The sequence below is a fragment of the Microplitis mediator genome, chromosome 5 (assembly GCF_029852145.1).
Source record: "Microplitis mediator isolate UGA2020A chromosome 5, iyMicMedi2.1, whole genome shotgun sequence".
NCBI lineage: Eukaryota > Metazoa > Arthropoda > Insecta > Hymenoptera > Braconidae > Microplitis > Microplitis mediator.
Genome location: NC_079973.1, coordinates 16,722,239 through 16,738,379, shown reverse-complemented (window position 1 = coordinate 16,738,379; position 16,141 = coordinate 16,722,239). Strand labels below are relative to the sequence as shown.

The 16,141-nt window shown below is 27.9% G+C and overlaps 1 long non-coding RNA gene across 3 annotated transcripts in view; it reads left to right on the top strand.

Moving 5' to 3' along the window:
* The first annotated feature begins 11,721 nt into the window (after nucleotides 1–11,721).
* The window catches only part of LOC130667828 (uncharacterized), a 350,725-nt gene continuing 346,305 nt past the window's right edge, over nucleotides 11,722–16,141 (top strand). For 2 of the 3 annotated variants that reach the window (XR_008989904.1, XR_008989905.1), the window contains exon 1: nucleotides 11,733–12,259. This is a non-coding gene — a long non-coding RNA (uncharacterized LOC130667828). Of the gene's footprint in view, nucleotides 12,260–16,141 lie in introns of all 3 variants that reach the window. The other variant, XR_008989906.1, reaches the window with a different exon arrangement.

The following is a 16,141-nucleotide window of genomic DNA, read 5'->3' as shown; positions in this document are numbered from 1 at the left end:
TTAATTATTTTTCTACTATTTACGTATTACATTTAAATTATAAAACACCGACTATATATAATATTTAGATTTTTGGTTATGAATGTATATTTGATTACAAAAAGCATAAAAAAACACTTATCAATAAATATATCAACATGGTTATGGAGATTCTACTCTGTTAATTTATTAATTATCCGTGGGTCCATATTTCAACATCACAATTATGTTTTACACTATTTTTTTTATTAAACGTCTGCTAGCAATAATTATACAATATTCAAAAGTTGGCGCGAAAATCGATGTTTAGTTAGGTGAGGTGGTGCCGTGTAAGGTGACGACTACGGAAAGTCGTATAGGGCTCACAGCTATCTAATAGATAGTTACTGGAACGATACGGTATTGTTACCATAAGCATACGTATTGTTGTTGTAACGATCTACGAGTTACTATACTTTAGATCGTTCGAGGAGCAATATTTTTTTCTCCGTGTATCATCACAATAATAAAGATGTATGGAATACTTAAAGAAGAATTGAACCTGCTTGAGTTAAATTATTTTTTTCCAGAAAAATTGTTTTTAGATCGTAGCTTTAGAATTTAGCATAAGGTTAGAAAAAAAACCAGTGAACTTCAAACTAATCAGCAATGAAGTTTTGAGTGGGGTACTTGAAATGCTACGTAGAAAAAATCTTGACTTAAGAAAATTTTTCTTCAACCAAGAAATTTTTCAGCGGGTGAAATGAAAACCGGAAATTTATTGAACGAAGTAAAATAATTTCTTGAATTTTGAATCTTAATTCAAGAAAAAATTCTTAAGCCAATACATATTTCATACTTGGTCCAATCATAGAATTATTTGTTTTAAAAACTTGCATTTCTTAGTATAATAAAAATTTTTCTCAACCTAAGTATGTTACTTACTTGAACTAAGAAATAAAAATATTTGGTTCAAGAAAGTTCGACACTTAATTAAAGAATTATAATGTTTTGAAACAATAAACGGTATGAACTCGAACCAAAAATAAAGGGAGTTGGTTTAAAAAATTTAAACTCTTGGTTTGAGTATCGTGTACTTTCTCTGACCAATCACACGAAAAATCTCAATCCAAGATTACTAGGCTAGAGTCTCAAGTCAAGAAAGTTTCGTCTTGGATTTACTCATAGGTGCTCCTTCCTTCGCACCCTAAGGAATGAATAATACTTACTCTCTTTCTTGCGCTGGCGCAGTAAACGGATACTGAGTCCATATTTTTATTTTAAATTAGGGGTGTGCGAATATCATTCGAATCGAATCGAATCGAATAGTAACATTCGATTCGAAATTCGAATCGAATATTCGACTAATTTGAATAGTTCAAATAATTGTCTTGTGCTCTTAAATTAATCGATTTCCATGGAAAAGTTGTCTTGTTCAGGTGTATTTGACTCAATTTGAATATTTTTTTCATAGAACTCATTACTAAAATAATAAATATTTATTGTTAAAAAAAGTGTCATCCGGTCATATCCAGAATGAAAAGGTAAATTTTGTATTTTGGTTGGAAAATTCCTTTCTACATAAATTAAATACAACATGCTGCACGGCAAAATTGTTTAAAATTTTCCATGTCAGACAGTCTACAATAAGTATTTCATCTGCGAATTTTTCTCCATGTATTATCCGAATTCTACAGATATAGTTCAAACTTTGTAGTACATGTAAGACACATCATTGAACTATTTTATAGCAGTCGAAATTGAAGCTTATTTAGGGGAAGGGGGGGGAGCAAAACGGGGTAGGGCAGGCAAATCGGAGTACCCCCAAAATTTTATAAAAATAAATTTTATTTTTTAAATGTTTTTCAAACATTCCAAAATCACTTTTGTAAATGGGGCATTCCACGCCAAATCGACCACTTTTGACCCCGACCCCTTTCGATTTGACTGAAACTTTTTTTTCCTTTTCTACCCCATTAAAATCATTTTTCAGGAAATTTTCAAATTTTTTTGACCAGCCCAAAAAAAGTTAAGAGTTTTTCAAAAATAAGGCATTTATTTTTTTAAATAGCTATAGCTTCTTCAAAAATTGACTAATTGGGACATTTTTTTTTTTCAAAATTTTTGTCTTTGAATGTATTTTTCAGAAAAATATATAAAAAAATTTTAAGATGATAAACTCTATGAAATTTTCGGCTTTTTTGAGAAAAACTATGATTTTCTTAAAGTTCGCCATTTTTAACTTTTTTTTTTATTTTCTCAAAAAAAATTTCAATTTATTCTGCGATTTTTCCCGCCAATCCCAGAGTGGGCGGACTTTTCCTTCTATTTTTTCTAATCAATTGAAGAAAAAATTTTTGCCCAAATGGGCTTATTTTACAAAACATCACTCTGGAAATTTTTGACGACTTCAGTTTTTGAAAAATTGAGACGAAAAAATTAATTGAAAGTGGTAATCTTCGAAAACATTTGGATTTTTTTCAAAAATTGGAAAAAATAGAAGATACCTATAAATAATTTTACTGTAATTTTTTTCAAAAACTACACGTGAAAACAAAGAAAATGAAAAAAAAAAAAATTGCTATTTGGTTTATTTTGGACCAAGTCACAGACATCGACCAAGTCGAGGATTACCACTTTTAATTGTGATGTTTTGTAAAATAAGCCCATTTGGGCAAAAATTTTTTCTTCAATTGATTAGAAAAAATAGAAGGAAAAGTCCGCCCACTCTGGGATTGGCGGGAAAAATCGCAGAATAAATTGAAATTTTTTTTGAGAAAATAGAAAAAAAAGTTAAAAATGGCGAACTTTAAGAAATACATAGTTTTTCTCAAAAAAGCCGAAAATTTCATAGAGTTTATCATCTTAAAATTTTTTTATATATTTTTCTGAAAAATACATTCAAAGACAAAAATTTTGAAAAAAAAAATGTCCCAATTAGTCAATTTTTGAAGAAGCTATAGCTATTTAAAAAAATAAATGCCTTATTTTTGAAAAAATTTAACTTTTTTTGGGCTGGTCGAAAAAATTTGAAAATTTCCTGAAAAATGATTTTAATGGGGTAGAAAAGGAAAAAAAATTTTCAGCCAAATCGAAAGGGGTCGGGGTCAAAAGTGGTCGATTTGGCGTGGAATGCCCAAAATATAATTTAGCATTGTTTTGAATATTTTTTGTTAAACTTTTTCAAATAAAATCGAGTGTCGGTCAAAAAATGTTAATGGCTTTTGTTTTATGATAATAGCCAATAAAAATTTTTTTTTCTTCCTTTGCATCCAATAATTGTGTAAAACGTAATTTTATGAATATTACTTACATAAAAAAATTAATTTAATCAAAATTATTTAAAATGCAGAAATTGTTTTTTTTTAACTTTTTTAAAGGGTGTCCCATTTTGCCAGCAAAAGTGAAAATTTTTTTGTTTAAACGGCAACTGAAATTTTTTTTATTTACTTTGAATCTGTCGAAAGGGAAAGATTATTTTCTTCAGCAGGAGATATGATAACCCAGAAAAGAACTTCTTAACACCAGAATCAGTATCTTATTTAATTTTTCTACATAAAAATTTATCAAAAAACAAAAAAAAAATGTTAATAAATACGACGAATACAAATTCGTTTTTAATTTAATAATTAATTTATTATTTGGTTAGATTTCAGATTATTCAAAGTATTTGAATAATTCGAACTATTCGAATTATTCAAACTATCCGAATTATGCGATTCGAAATTCGAATCGAATAATTCGATTCGATCCGAGACGAATAATTCGTAAATTCGAATATTTGCACACCCCTATTTTAAATAAATTAAAAATTAAATAACTAAATTTTATTATAATTATAATAAATTAATTAATTAATTAAATTAAACGATATTGAAGAATTTCTCAGTTTTTTAGGTAGATTTTTCTAAAATCTAACTATTGTATTTGTCCTCATGGTCGATTTTTCAAGAAATTTTTTCACAACCTATCATAATTAGTTGAGTAGGGTTCAAAAATACCATTCGTTAAAAAATTTATATATGTCTGTACATTAGGGTGGTCCGTTTGGAACGACTTTTTTTTTTTTTTTCGCTCCCACTGAAAAATATTGTTGTAGACATTGAAAAAAAATTCTCTGAAAGTTTTAGCTCTTAATTTTAATTCTAAGTACTTTACATTTGATTTTGAAATTTTCCCATTTGAAATACATGGAGAAGTTGTGATTTTTTTTTTAATTCTCTATAACTCAGCCGCATTTTAAGTTATCGGGTCGCCGTTTGCGGCATTTTTTAGGTAATTTGATACTCTTCAAAAGTTTCTTTAATAGTTTTACTCTGACTTTAATTGTTTTTTCTGTATCGGTTCTGAAAATAATTTTTTCAATAATAATTTGGGTTTTTAGTTGATATTAACTAAATAACGAAATTTACAGAAAAAGTGCAGATAACGATTTTTTAGGAAATTTTATTCGCTACAAAAAAGGTCCTCTTAGTTAAGTAGCTTAAGTTCTCTGTTCACGTGATATAGGGATTTTAGTAATTTTGTAAATAAAATATTTGTCAAAAATTTTTCCGAAGTTCATCAATTTGACCCCTTTTGATTTTAATGACTGGATTAAATTAATGAAAGGAAAATTATTTACCGATTTAAAATTGAAATGAAATAGTATTTGGTGGAATTTTTGGACAAATATTTTTTCTCCTCGACGGGCGGAAAGCGTCAACTTTCGTCCCGCTGTGCAAAACGAAGTTGCCGCTTTCCGCCTCCGTCGAGGAGAAAAATAGCATACACTCCTCGGGAAGTAAATAAGAAAGCCTCAGATCACATGTTTGTTGACCTCGGCTTCGCCTCGGCCAACAATTACATGTGATCTGAGACATTTCTTACTTTACTTCCCTCGATGTGTAATATACTATATTTACAAAATTACTGAAATCCCTATATCACGTGAACGAAGAACTTGAGCCACTTAACTAAAAGGACCTTTTTTGCAGCGAATAAAATTTCCTAAAAAATCGTTATCTGCACTTTTTCTGTAAATTTCGTTATTTAGTTAATATCAACTAAAAACCCAAATGATTATTAAAAAATTATTTTCAGAACCAATACAGAAAAAACAATTAAAGTCAGAGTAAAACTATTAAGGAGACTTTTGAAGAGTATCAAATTACCTAAAAAATGCCGCAAACGGCGACCCGATAACTTGAAATGCGGCTGAGTTATAGAGAATTAAAAAAAAAATCCCAACTTTCCCATGTATTTTAAATGGGAAAACTTCAAAATCAAATGTAAAGTACTTAGAATTAAAATTAAGAGCTAAAACTTTCAGAAAATTTTTTTTTCAATGTCTATAACAATATTTTCCAGTGGGAGCGAAAAAAAAAAATAGTCGTTCCAAACGGACCACCCTAATGTACATATATATATTGATCATAGAAAGGATGCAAAAAATAATTGTGAATGATCAAGCTTGATCATGTCTGATCATGCACGTTCATACGAAGCTATAAACGGTCAGGTAGGCTCGAGCTCGATCATTCTGGCCGCTCGAAAATTGACATGGATGGTCATGTATGATCAAGAATGATCATGGATGCTCATTCAGAGCCTTGCGCAATCGTGCATGATGGTCTTGACTGGGTTAAGTATTATTACGCATGACCAGGCTTGACCGCAAGCATATGAATCGTGCATAATCAGGCTTGATCAAATAAAAATCATAAATAGTCATGCAAGAACAAGCTTTATTATGCAGGCCCGTGCACGATCTTTGAATTTCTATTGTATATAGTCGTGCACTGTCAATTATGACTGTGTATAAATCATGCAAGTTCATGCATGATGGTATATCACCATTCATGGTTGAAATATATGGTTGAGTGAGACTTTGCACGACCTTGCATGATTCATGCATGCCCATGCCTGATTCATGCTCGATCAAGCATGGTCTTGCATGCTGATTTTTTGCCGGGTATAAGTAATTATGAAATAATGTTAATATTCATTATTGTTTTATAGTCTTAGTAACTTTAAAAATTTCGTTTTGTTCAGTAAAAAATCTCAGTCGATTTAACGATTAGGGTTTAGTTCTTTCAATGACTTCTTTGAATTTAATATAACTATTTTCAGTCAGTTACATTAACAATAAAATAGTTGAATTAACTCCAAAATAGTTACTGCAACTAAATTTAATTGTTACATCAACTAAAACTGATTTGTTATCGTAACTACACGGTGAAAAATTTCCACTAAATTTTACTATGGGTGCATCGTAACGCTGGACTATAAGAAACTGGTACAAAATTTACAAGTGGCCCATAGTAAACGTATGCGCATAGGCCACAAGCGTGTAATCTGCGCCTACGTTTACTATGGAACACTTGTAAATTTTGTACCAGTTTTCTTATAGTCCAGCGTTACGATGCACACTGCAAATCCAAGTGTTTAACTTAGTGTGTTAAAATAAAACACGTTAGTGTTTTCTGCAACTTAAGCGCTTAGAAGTAAAACGGTATAAACGTTTAAACAATCGCATAAGTCATTACAAGTGTTTTAAAGGTTCGCGTAACACACTTAGGTGTTTAATCCGAAAACGTTTTATCCGTTTAAAGAAAAAAACACTTCTATGTGTTTTATTATAAAGCGCTTACTGTTACATTAAACGTTTAAAAAAACATCGAGTGTTTTAAATTAAAACAGATATACCGGAATTAAACACTTTTTCAGAAAAAACGTTTAATCTAAAAAACATGTATATTATAAAACGTTTAAATTTCTTAAACAGTTTAAAAAAATTCTATCAATTTTGTCAATCGACAAATGATACAAATAACAATTTCAAAATATAAAAGTGTAATAATTTTCAAATATATTTATGCATTACGATATAGATGTATCAAAACGTATTTTTTTGTATTAAAAATAAAATTTTACAAATGATTGAACTCGGTTCATATCATCCAATGAATTCTAAACGATCTTAATTTATTATTAAAATAAATGTTAAATTTTTAATTTTAAACGACGATAGAGATATTCTTGAACTAATACATTTTTTATATCTTCAAAGTTAACATGGGAAAAAAATTTTATTTTTTTTTATTTTTCTAGCTCGGCATTCGCACGTCATATGAATAAGTCCATAGCATATTATTGTAGAAAATTTAACGCTCTACAAAAAAGGTCTCTTATCATTTTTTGATAAATCCATCCATTCGAAAATTATCGGAGCTGGAAGTCAAATCTATAATAAATTTTCAGATCTTTTTACTTTTCCAGCAAAACTATCAGACTTATCAAAAAATGTTATGGGATCTTTTTTATAGACAATTTTATTTCCTACAAATTAGTTTAAATAAAGTTCATTCGAATTCTGCATTGTTTTCTAGTTATTTTCATTTTAATCTTAGGCCATACATTACTAAATGTACTATCATATATGTTAATGTATGATCCGCATCTTTACGATGCGCGCGCACAGGGTTTACACAAAAACTAAATGTTGAAGTTGCTACATACACAACACGTGTTTTAAAAGTGCGAATTGTATATGTGCTTAATAATTATATTCAGTATACTGAATCACTATAGTGATTTAAATTGAACATTTTGATAAATATTATTTACTACTTATTTGTAAATATTAGTGAAGAAAATTGTGCTTATATACTTTTTCAAGTGTTCCAACATAATTAAGGTTAACTATCCGTATGTATTATTTATTGATATAAATTATTATAGTATTATTTAATGTAATTTCTACTAAATATTATTAAATTATTAATTTAAAATATTTATTATTGATTATTTAATATTTGAAAAATAAATATAAAAATTATAAAAATATATTCAAATATACGTAAGATATAACCTGTAAAAAACGTAACGTTGTACAATTAAGGAAAAATAAATAAATATTTTAAAAATAAATCAATGAATTTAACACAAAATTTGTGATAAAAATTACAATCGAATATTAAATTAAAATAATAAATATTTAAAATTAATAATCTAATAATATTTTGTATAAAGTACATATATAATATATATTGACTATTCTCCAAATTTAATATTTTTTATAAATAATTAAATATTAAATAATAATGAAAATTAAATATTTAATTAAATTATTAATTTTTAATATTAATTTCTCTACAATAAAATTTGCTCATCAACCTAAGATTCTGTTATTGTAGATTTTATGACTATTAATGGTACTATTCAATCTCTATTCCAGTTCTTAAGATGGATAAAACAAATGCGGAAATTTGTAAGGACTGTCACAATTGGAAGATGCTATGGCAGTAATATGGACATAATTTAAAAGTAACATTCGAACAATATTATAAAATTTATGTTACACTTAATGGAAGAAAATGAATATTTATTTATTTAATTTTTCAAATTTTAACTAATTTTTATTAAATGTGTTGACGATCTTTTTCTAGTTCTTTTATTATATTATTGAAATTAATTATTTGTATTATACTGTATATTTTCAGATTCTGAATGATTTTTATAACTCAATAAATAACCAGTTATTTTAAAGTTACTTCTATGGTTTCTAATTTTTTTCAAGTGTAAACATTTTTTAGAGCTTTTTTTTTTGGACAAAAATACAAATATATTTTTAATTTATACTAAATTCCATTTCTTCTTTTATGCTGAATGTGTGATGCAATAATTATCTGAATCTTCTGATGATAAGAATATTATTCCAGGATATGACAACAATCAATAACGACTTTTATTCAAAGGCAACTATTATTTTTAATATTAGAAATATTATTATAAAAATTCAATTGATTGTACTTCAATGGAAAAATTATTATTTTTATTTTAAAAATATTTATATTATTAATTAATGACACTAAACACTTAAAGTGTGTATTAATGCCTAAACACTTTAAGTGCCTTATTATCTAAAACACTTTATGTGTGTTAAAATTAAACGTTTAAAGTGTTTACTACACTTTAAACACTAAAAAGTGTTTAGTAAGTGACTACAAGTATTTAAACGCTTAAAGTGTTTTAAAACAAAACACTTGGATTTGCAGTGCACCCATAGTAAAATTTAGTGGAAATTTTTCACCGTGTAAGAAAAATATTTGTCTCCGTATTTCACTATTTTTTTGTAGTTGCAGTTACTGATTTTTTCTCTGAGTGAGAGCGATACGAAATACCTGGGACACAGTGGGGCCCCAAAAGAATATTGGAAAAAATGAAAATTACTTTATAATCGACAATTTGACATCTTCACAGCATATTCCACAAAACTGTTACGGACCCGATTTTTAAGTTATCGATTTTCGAATACTGAATGTATCTCTTTCTAAAGCTATCGGTTCATCCCTTTCTACCCCCTTGAAGGGTGTTAGTACCCTTTATAAAAAGGGATTTCGGCACCCCTTTACTTATAGAAACATCTACTATCAATAAAAAAGACGCATATTAAAAAAAAACTCCACTAGTTTTCTAAAAATATTATATTTATGTTTTTAATATAAAATTTCTTGAGTGTTAAATTTTTTTCATAACTAATTTACTCGAATTAAATACTTTTTCAAGCAAGTGATTTTATTAAATACATTTATGAACTTCAGTTAGTTAAATACTATGATTTTTTAATAGAAATTATGACAACACGATTGATTTTTAAATCTATATAAATATTCTTACTGTGTATTTTACATCAGTAAACTGAAGCTGGCAAGCTTCACCGCTTTTAACTTACGTTGGTGGTGGAAAAAGTTCTTTAAGGGATGTTGAAGGAAGCAGCCGATTGGCTAGTCAGCTATCCCGTATTCACATGTTTCCATCGAAAGGGTAGCTCAGTTTAGTAGAGAGCTCTTCAGTCGTAACTTCACTTTTTATTTTTAAAAAAAGAATTACATTTTTTAATTTATCCAATCACTTTATTTTAGTCCAGTAAAATTTTAGGTACCGTCTTCATTATCATTTAAAATTTTAATCGTGAGTAAAGATTTGAATTTTTGTATCTATAATGTGATTTTTTTTTTTACAATAACTTCATCTTTTTTAAAAATACGCATAATTGTTTCAAGTGTTGTTATCCACTTCCAAATGAGAACTAAAATTTTTAAACTATTTGAAAAGTTTCTTTATTCATAACTTTGTTGAAAAATTAAATTTCAAAAAAATTTTAATTATCGTTACAGTTGTTTTTTAGAATTTATTCATTGGTATTAAAATAATTGTAAAATGTCAAACAAGTTTTTTGCTCAAATTTATTTATTTTATTTTTTATTATCATCGAAAAAAATTTGATTCTAATAATAAATTAAAAAAGATTATATATATATATATATATATATATATATATATATATATATATATATATATATATATATATATATATATATATATATTAGACTGAGCCAAAAAAATTGACTATTTTTTTTTTTCGATACTGTGAAAATATTATTCCTGATGACCAAAAAAAATTATTGTGCAAGTTTGAGCCCTTAATATTGATATTAAGAGGTGTATCGTTACGACTTTTAGTTTTTTGACAGAAATTTCATTTTTTACCTAAAAAGTTGAGTCAAAACGACTTTAATAACCTAAATAACTTTCGAAGGAGTAAATTTAGCAAAAAATGTTAAGAGACCTTTTTTGTATAGCATTAAATTTCCTTCAAGAATATATATCTTGACTAAAAAAAATTTTAATATTTCTAGTAGTTACAAAAATCCAAAATAGAAACAAACAATTTAAAAAACAAATCAATGTTTAAGGCACGGTTACAAGAAAACGGCTCGTTTTACGTCACTTTACTAAGAGAGATTTTTTGTAGGGAATTCAATTTCCTTTAGGAATATACATTGCTCAAATTTTTCAGATAGATGATTTACAAGTTTTGGGTAAAAAATGAAATTTCTGTCAAAAAACTAAAAGTCGTAACGATACACCTCTTAATATCAATATTAAGGGCTCAAACTTGCACAATAATTTTTTGTTGTCATCAGGAATAACATTTTCACAGTATCGAAAAAAAAAAAATAGTCGATTTTTTTGGCCCAGTCTAATATATATGTATATATATATATATATATATATATATATATATATATATATATATATATATATATATCAGATCTTCATTACTTAGTTTTTTCATATACACAAATAAATAGTATGTTGCTAGTAGTTTTGTGTCATATTTCATGCTATTTTTCCAGAACATTAACTTAATTTAATTTTTCAAATACTTTCAGATTGTAAAAAAAAAAAAATTCTAAAAAACACTGCACAGTTCTATCGGGTATAAGTACAAAATGAAAAAAAATAAAAAACATAATAAATAAAACGGTCTTAGCTAACATCTGTGCAAGGGTTGACAAAAATCTAAAAATGAACATTGTGTACCCTTTTTTATAGTTCACCCTTCTATTCACCCCTTTTAACCATCATAGAATCCCTAAAAAATCTAACAAAGCATCTTAAAAAAAAGTCATTTTTACACAAATCTCGATTTTATTCGTTGGGAAAATTTTTTAAAGTATAAAGTTCTTATTCCATAGCGTTTAAAAAGTTTATATTAAATGTTCTTCAAGCTGCTAATCAACATCGGTTAAAATTATTTTATTAAGATTAGGATATTGCAAATATTTTTTTCTTTATTCAAAAAGGGTGTGGCTTTGATCGAGAAATATATATTCGTTTTATCGGATGCCCGAGCAGTCGCGGTTCTGAAATCGGCGCTTGTGGGTGGAGCTTATTCTTCTTTGCGCTTTGCATTTTTTTGAGTCGATGAGAAGTATTTGTCAGAGTTACTTGAGCGTTTAAAGGATAACAGTGTTAACAACCATCTAAATTTTACAATTTAAATTATTCAATTTGTTTAAAAAGTCATACAGTAAAGTAATAAAAGTTATTATTAACAGAAAAGCTTTATTCAATCTTCGCACAGTTGAAATAATTTTATTTTTTGTTTATTTATTTCTTAGCATTTTTTTCTCGATTTCATAAAAGCAAATTATATTATTATATTATTTATTGAGAAATATAAAATAATTTAGTTTGCATCATTTTTAATTTGATGAGCCATAAAAACAGCTGAAGAAGCTGATAAAATTGGTCTTACAGATTGTGACTACATATTATTAAAAATACTAAATTGTCTATTTAGTATTTTTAATGAAATGATTAAAATTTCAAAAAATTTTGAAACGATAAATACGAGTGTTGAATTACAAAATTATAAAACAAGTATGGCGACAAATGGCGTCAAAATGGATCTTATAAAAAAACTTACTCGAAGAAAAAAAACATTTTATGGTGGATAAAACTAACAACTGTAAGTATTATTTCATAATTGTGGTTTTTCTAACTTAAAAGTTAAAATAATACAATTATTTTGCAAAAATAGTCATTTTCATTAATTGCATATTCATGCTATTGCACCGTCGGAGTTTGATAGTACAAAAATTTTGCATGTGGGATTATTATGTTATGCTATTAAATAGTTTTTTATTTACTAATAATTAATAAATATATCTAATTATAAGACATGAAAAGCACAGACGAGTCGTGCAATAGGTTCACTATTTAATAATTCTTTAAAATGTTAAGCAATGATGTTACATGTAGTATTTTTTGTTCTTAACTTATTAAAACTCGGTGATCATCATGATGCTGCTAAAATTTGTTATTCATTCGAATAAGTACATATACTTTATATCTTAATAAGTTTCTAACATTATTTTTGTTTATCTCGATTTTTATAGAAATAAAAATTATTCATAAGTTGTTCGAGCAAACTCACGATTTGTGATTCACAAACTTTATATGTAAATTATGATTTTTATGGTTGTATTGTTGCATCAAGATGCCTAATAATTATAAAAAATTTTCGGTTAAAATTATTTACAAAATGCCTGCCATGAATTTATATTTTATAAATTTTTTCTATGAATATCTTGCATATTTAAAATTTTCGTCTGACAATTTATAGTAACTTAATATTTAGTTCATAAACACGAAGTACACTGTAAAAAAAATCTGGCCGTCGGTTGGCCCTGCGGGCCAGCCCCAAAACTTCCCGCTGTTTTCGGGGCTCAAGGAGCTTGAAAACATCACTGTGAATATATTTTCGAGCTCTCCGAGCTCGAAAATGCTATTACATGCAATCATTTTTTTTTATGAGCTTTTCAAGATCTAACAAGTAGCGTTTTATGCTAGAGTTTAAAAGTTAAGAATCAAAAATCATTATTGAAGAAGCGGCTTTTAAATTTTTATTTTCGATTATGTTCTTTGAAGTATATGTATTGAGGCAGAAATCAATGTCAGTGATCAAAATCAAGATTTGAATGAGTTATGACTTAGGTCAAAGCAATAATATATGAAATATCCGAGAAAAACATTAAAGACTGGGTTTTTTCAATTTTTTGCTGACAATATGTTTAAAACTAAGGAACAAGTTACATGACATTATCTGATGATCGAAAGAGACTATATTGAAAAAGAGTTGGTATGACTTCAGACACATTTTAGCACATTATATTTTGATTTATCCGGAAAAAATAACATAAAATGTTATTTTTTTAACTTTTCAGCGCCGATATCTTTTGAACAAATCAACCGATTTTGACGTTTAAGGTGGCAATCGGCGCGTTTTATTGAGTTCTAGAGCTGATTAGATTTTGAAATTGATCGGATGAATCACTTCAAAGATAATCGAAAAAAACCGTTTTTTATCATTTCTTTCGCCAACGATATCTCTCGAACAAATTAACCGATTGAGATGGTTGAGGTGGCATTCGACGCGGCTTATTAAGTTCTAGAGCTGATTAGATTTTAAAGTCGATCGTTTAAGTCGTTTCTGAAAAATCACTAAAAAACTAAAAAAAAAAAAATTTTTAATTTCGTAATTCGCTAATATTTTCGAGTCTACTTGATCAAATGATTTGAAATTTGCAGGAAAGTTGCACACACACACACACACACACACACACACACACACACACACACACACACACACACACACTCGGACATCATTCTGAAAATAGTCAGAATAGCTTTCTAGGAGCTCAAAACGTCGACATCTGATGAAAACTCGACTTTCGAAAATCGGGGTGAAAACAATAACTTCCCAATTTTTCGAAAATCGTCGATTTTCTTAGCAGGAAGTTAAAAATCGGAGTGTCTGGACGACATAGACCTTAAAATTTTCGGTGTTAAATTTCAACACCGAAAGCGGTGTTAAAATAACACCGCCGACGGTTTAAATATTTTTTAACGGTGATAAAAAAATTTCGCGGTGTTAAAATATCTTTCGGTGTTGAATTTTCTGCGTTTTCATGAATTAATTTAATTATTGGTGGTTGAAATAGTGGGTGTAAAATTGTGTAATTTTCAAATAAATTACGCATAACATAACTAAGTATTTAAATAAGTACATGACAAAATTGAAATTTCCTCCAGATAATACTCATTAAATTATTATACTTCACGGAAAAAAGAGCATACGGAAAAAATTAACTATATAAATTGAGAACGACAAGTAATATAATGATAAAGTGATCAGTCAATATTATCATTCTAAATAGTAATTTTTTCATTTATGATTAAAACGTGAATAATTACAGAATAAGTATAAAAATTGATTGTCTACACAAAAAAATTATTATTTAAACTTTAAAAATCATAACTGATATTTAGAAAATTGACGACATCTATTAAAAAATTAATTATTTGGAATATTAAATTTCCTCATATTGTCACCCGGGTTTCGAGTTATAATTTCAAACACTAATTTTAAAAGTTTACTTTTTTCCGTGCAGTTGAAAAATTACAGTTTCTATACAGAAAAAACAGTTAACTTGGTTCAAGAAAAATATTGTCTTCCGAATTTTCTTTCTTGATTCAATAAAAATGAAGCACTTGATTCAAAAACTTTTTTAACTTCCCGCTAAGAAAATTATAAATTTTCAAAAATTCGGGAAGTTATTGTTTTCACCCCGATTTTCGAAAATCGAGTTTTCATCAGATCCCGACGTTTTGAGATCCTAGAAAGCTATTCTGACTATTTTCAGAATGATTTCCGAGTGTATGTATGTATGTGTGTGTGTGTGAGTGTAAACTCTTTGTAACTTTTTAACTAATGAACCGATTTGGATGTTTAAGGAGGCAATCGAAAGAGCTCGTTGGCCGTCAACTTTCCTGAATATTTCAGATCATTTGATCAAGTAGACTCGAAAATATTGGCGAATTACGAAAAAAAAAAATCGGTCTGTCAGTTGACCCTGCGGGCCAGCCCAAAAACTTCCCGCTGTTTTCGAGCTCAAGAACCTCGAAAACATTATTGTGAATACACTTGTGAGCTCTTCGAGCTCGAAAATACGTTTGTATGCTGTTGTTTTCGAAAAAAAACGTTTTTTACCATTTTTTCTCCAACGATATCTCTCAAACGAATTAACTGATTGAGACAGTTGAGGTGGCAATCGACGCGTTTTATCAAGTTCTAAAGCTGATCAAATTTTGAAATTGATTTATCGAGTCGATTTTGAGATATTTCCAAAAAACTAAAAAAAAAAAATTTTTTTAATTCTTTCGACAACGGTTTCTCTTGCACGAATGAAGCGATTTTGATGGTTGAGGTGGCATTCGACGCGGCTTATAAAGCTCTAGAGCCCAGTCCATTTTAGAATCAATCCATTAAGCACATTAAAAGTTATCCAAAAAAAACATTTTTGAAAAAACTTTATTTTTGGAATATCTCTGAACGAGCCCTACCAATCAAGTTCAATTTTCTTTCAGATTCAAGGTATTGACAAGCCGCGTCGAATGACACCTTAAAGTTCAAAATCGGTTTATCCGTTCAAAAGATACAGGTATTTACATACGTACGTACGTACATAATACATACATACATACATACATACATACATACACTCGGACATCATCTTGAAATTAGTCAGAATAGCTTCCTACACGGGAAAAAATGCTGGAGTAGAATTTACCACACCAAACTAGTAAAAATTTTACTACACTTTGTGGTCGCCGCAATGACAACTGTAGTAACATAAGCCACAGTGTGCGTGATATTTTACTACTATAGGACTTCTGCTTACTACTGTAATGTGGTAAAACTTTGTAGTTTCCACAACTACTCAATGTAGTATAAAATACTTATTTTGTGGTTTTGGGAACCACACAATTTTATATGAATTGGTATCTG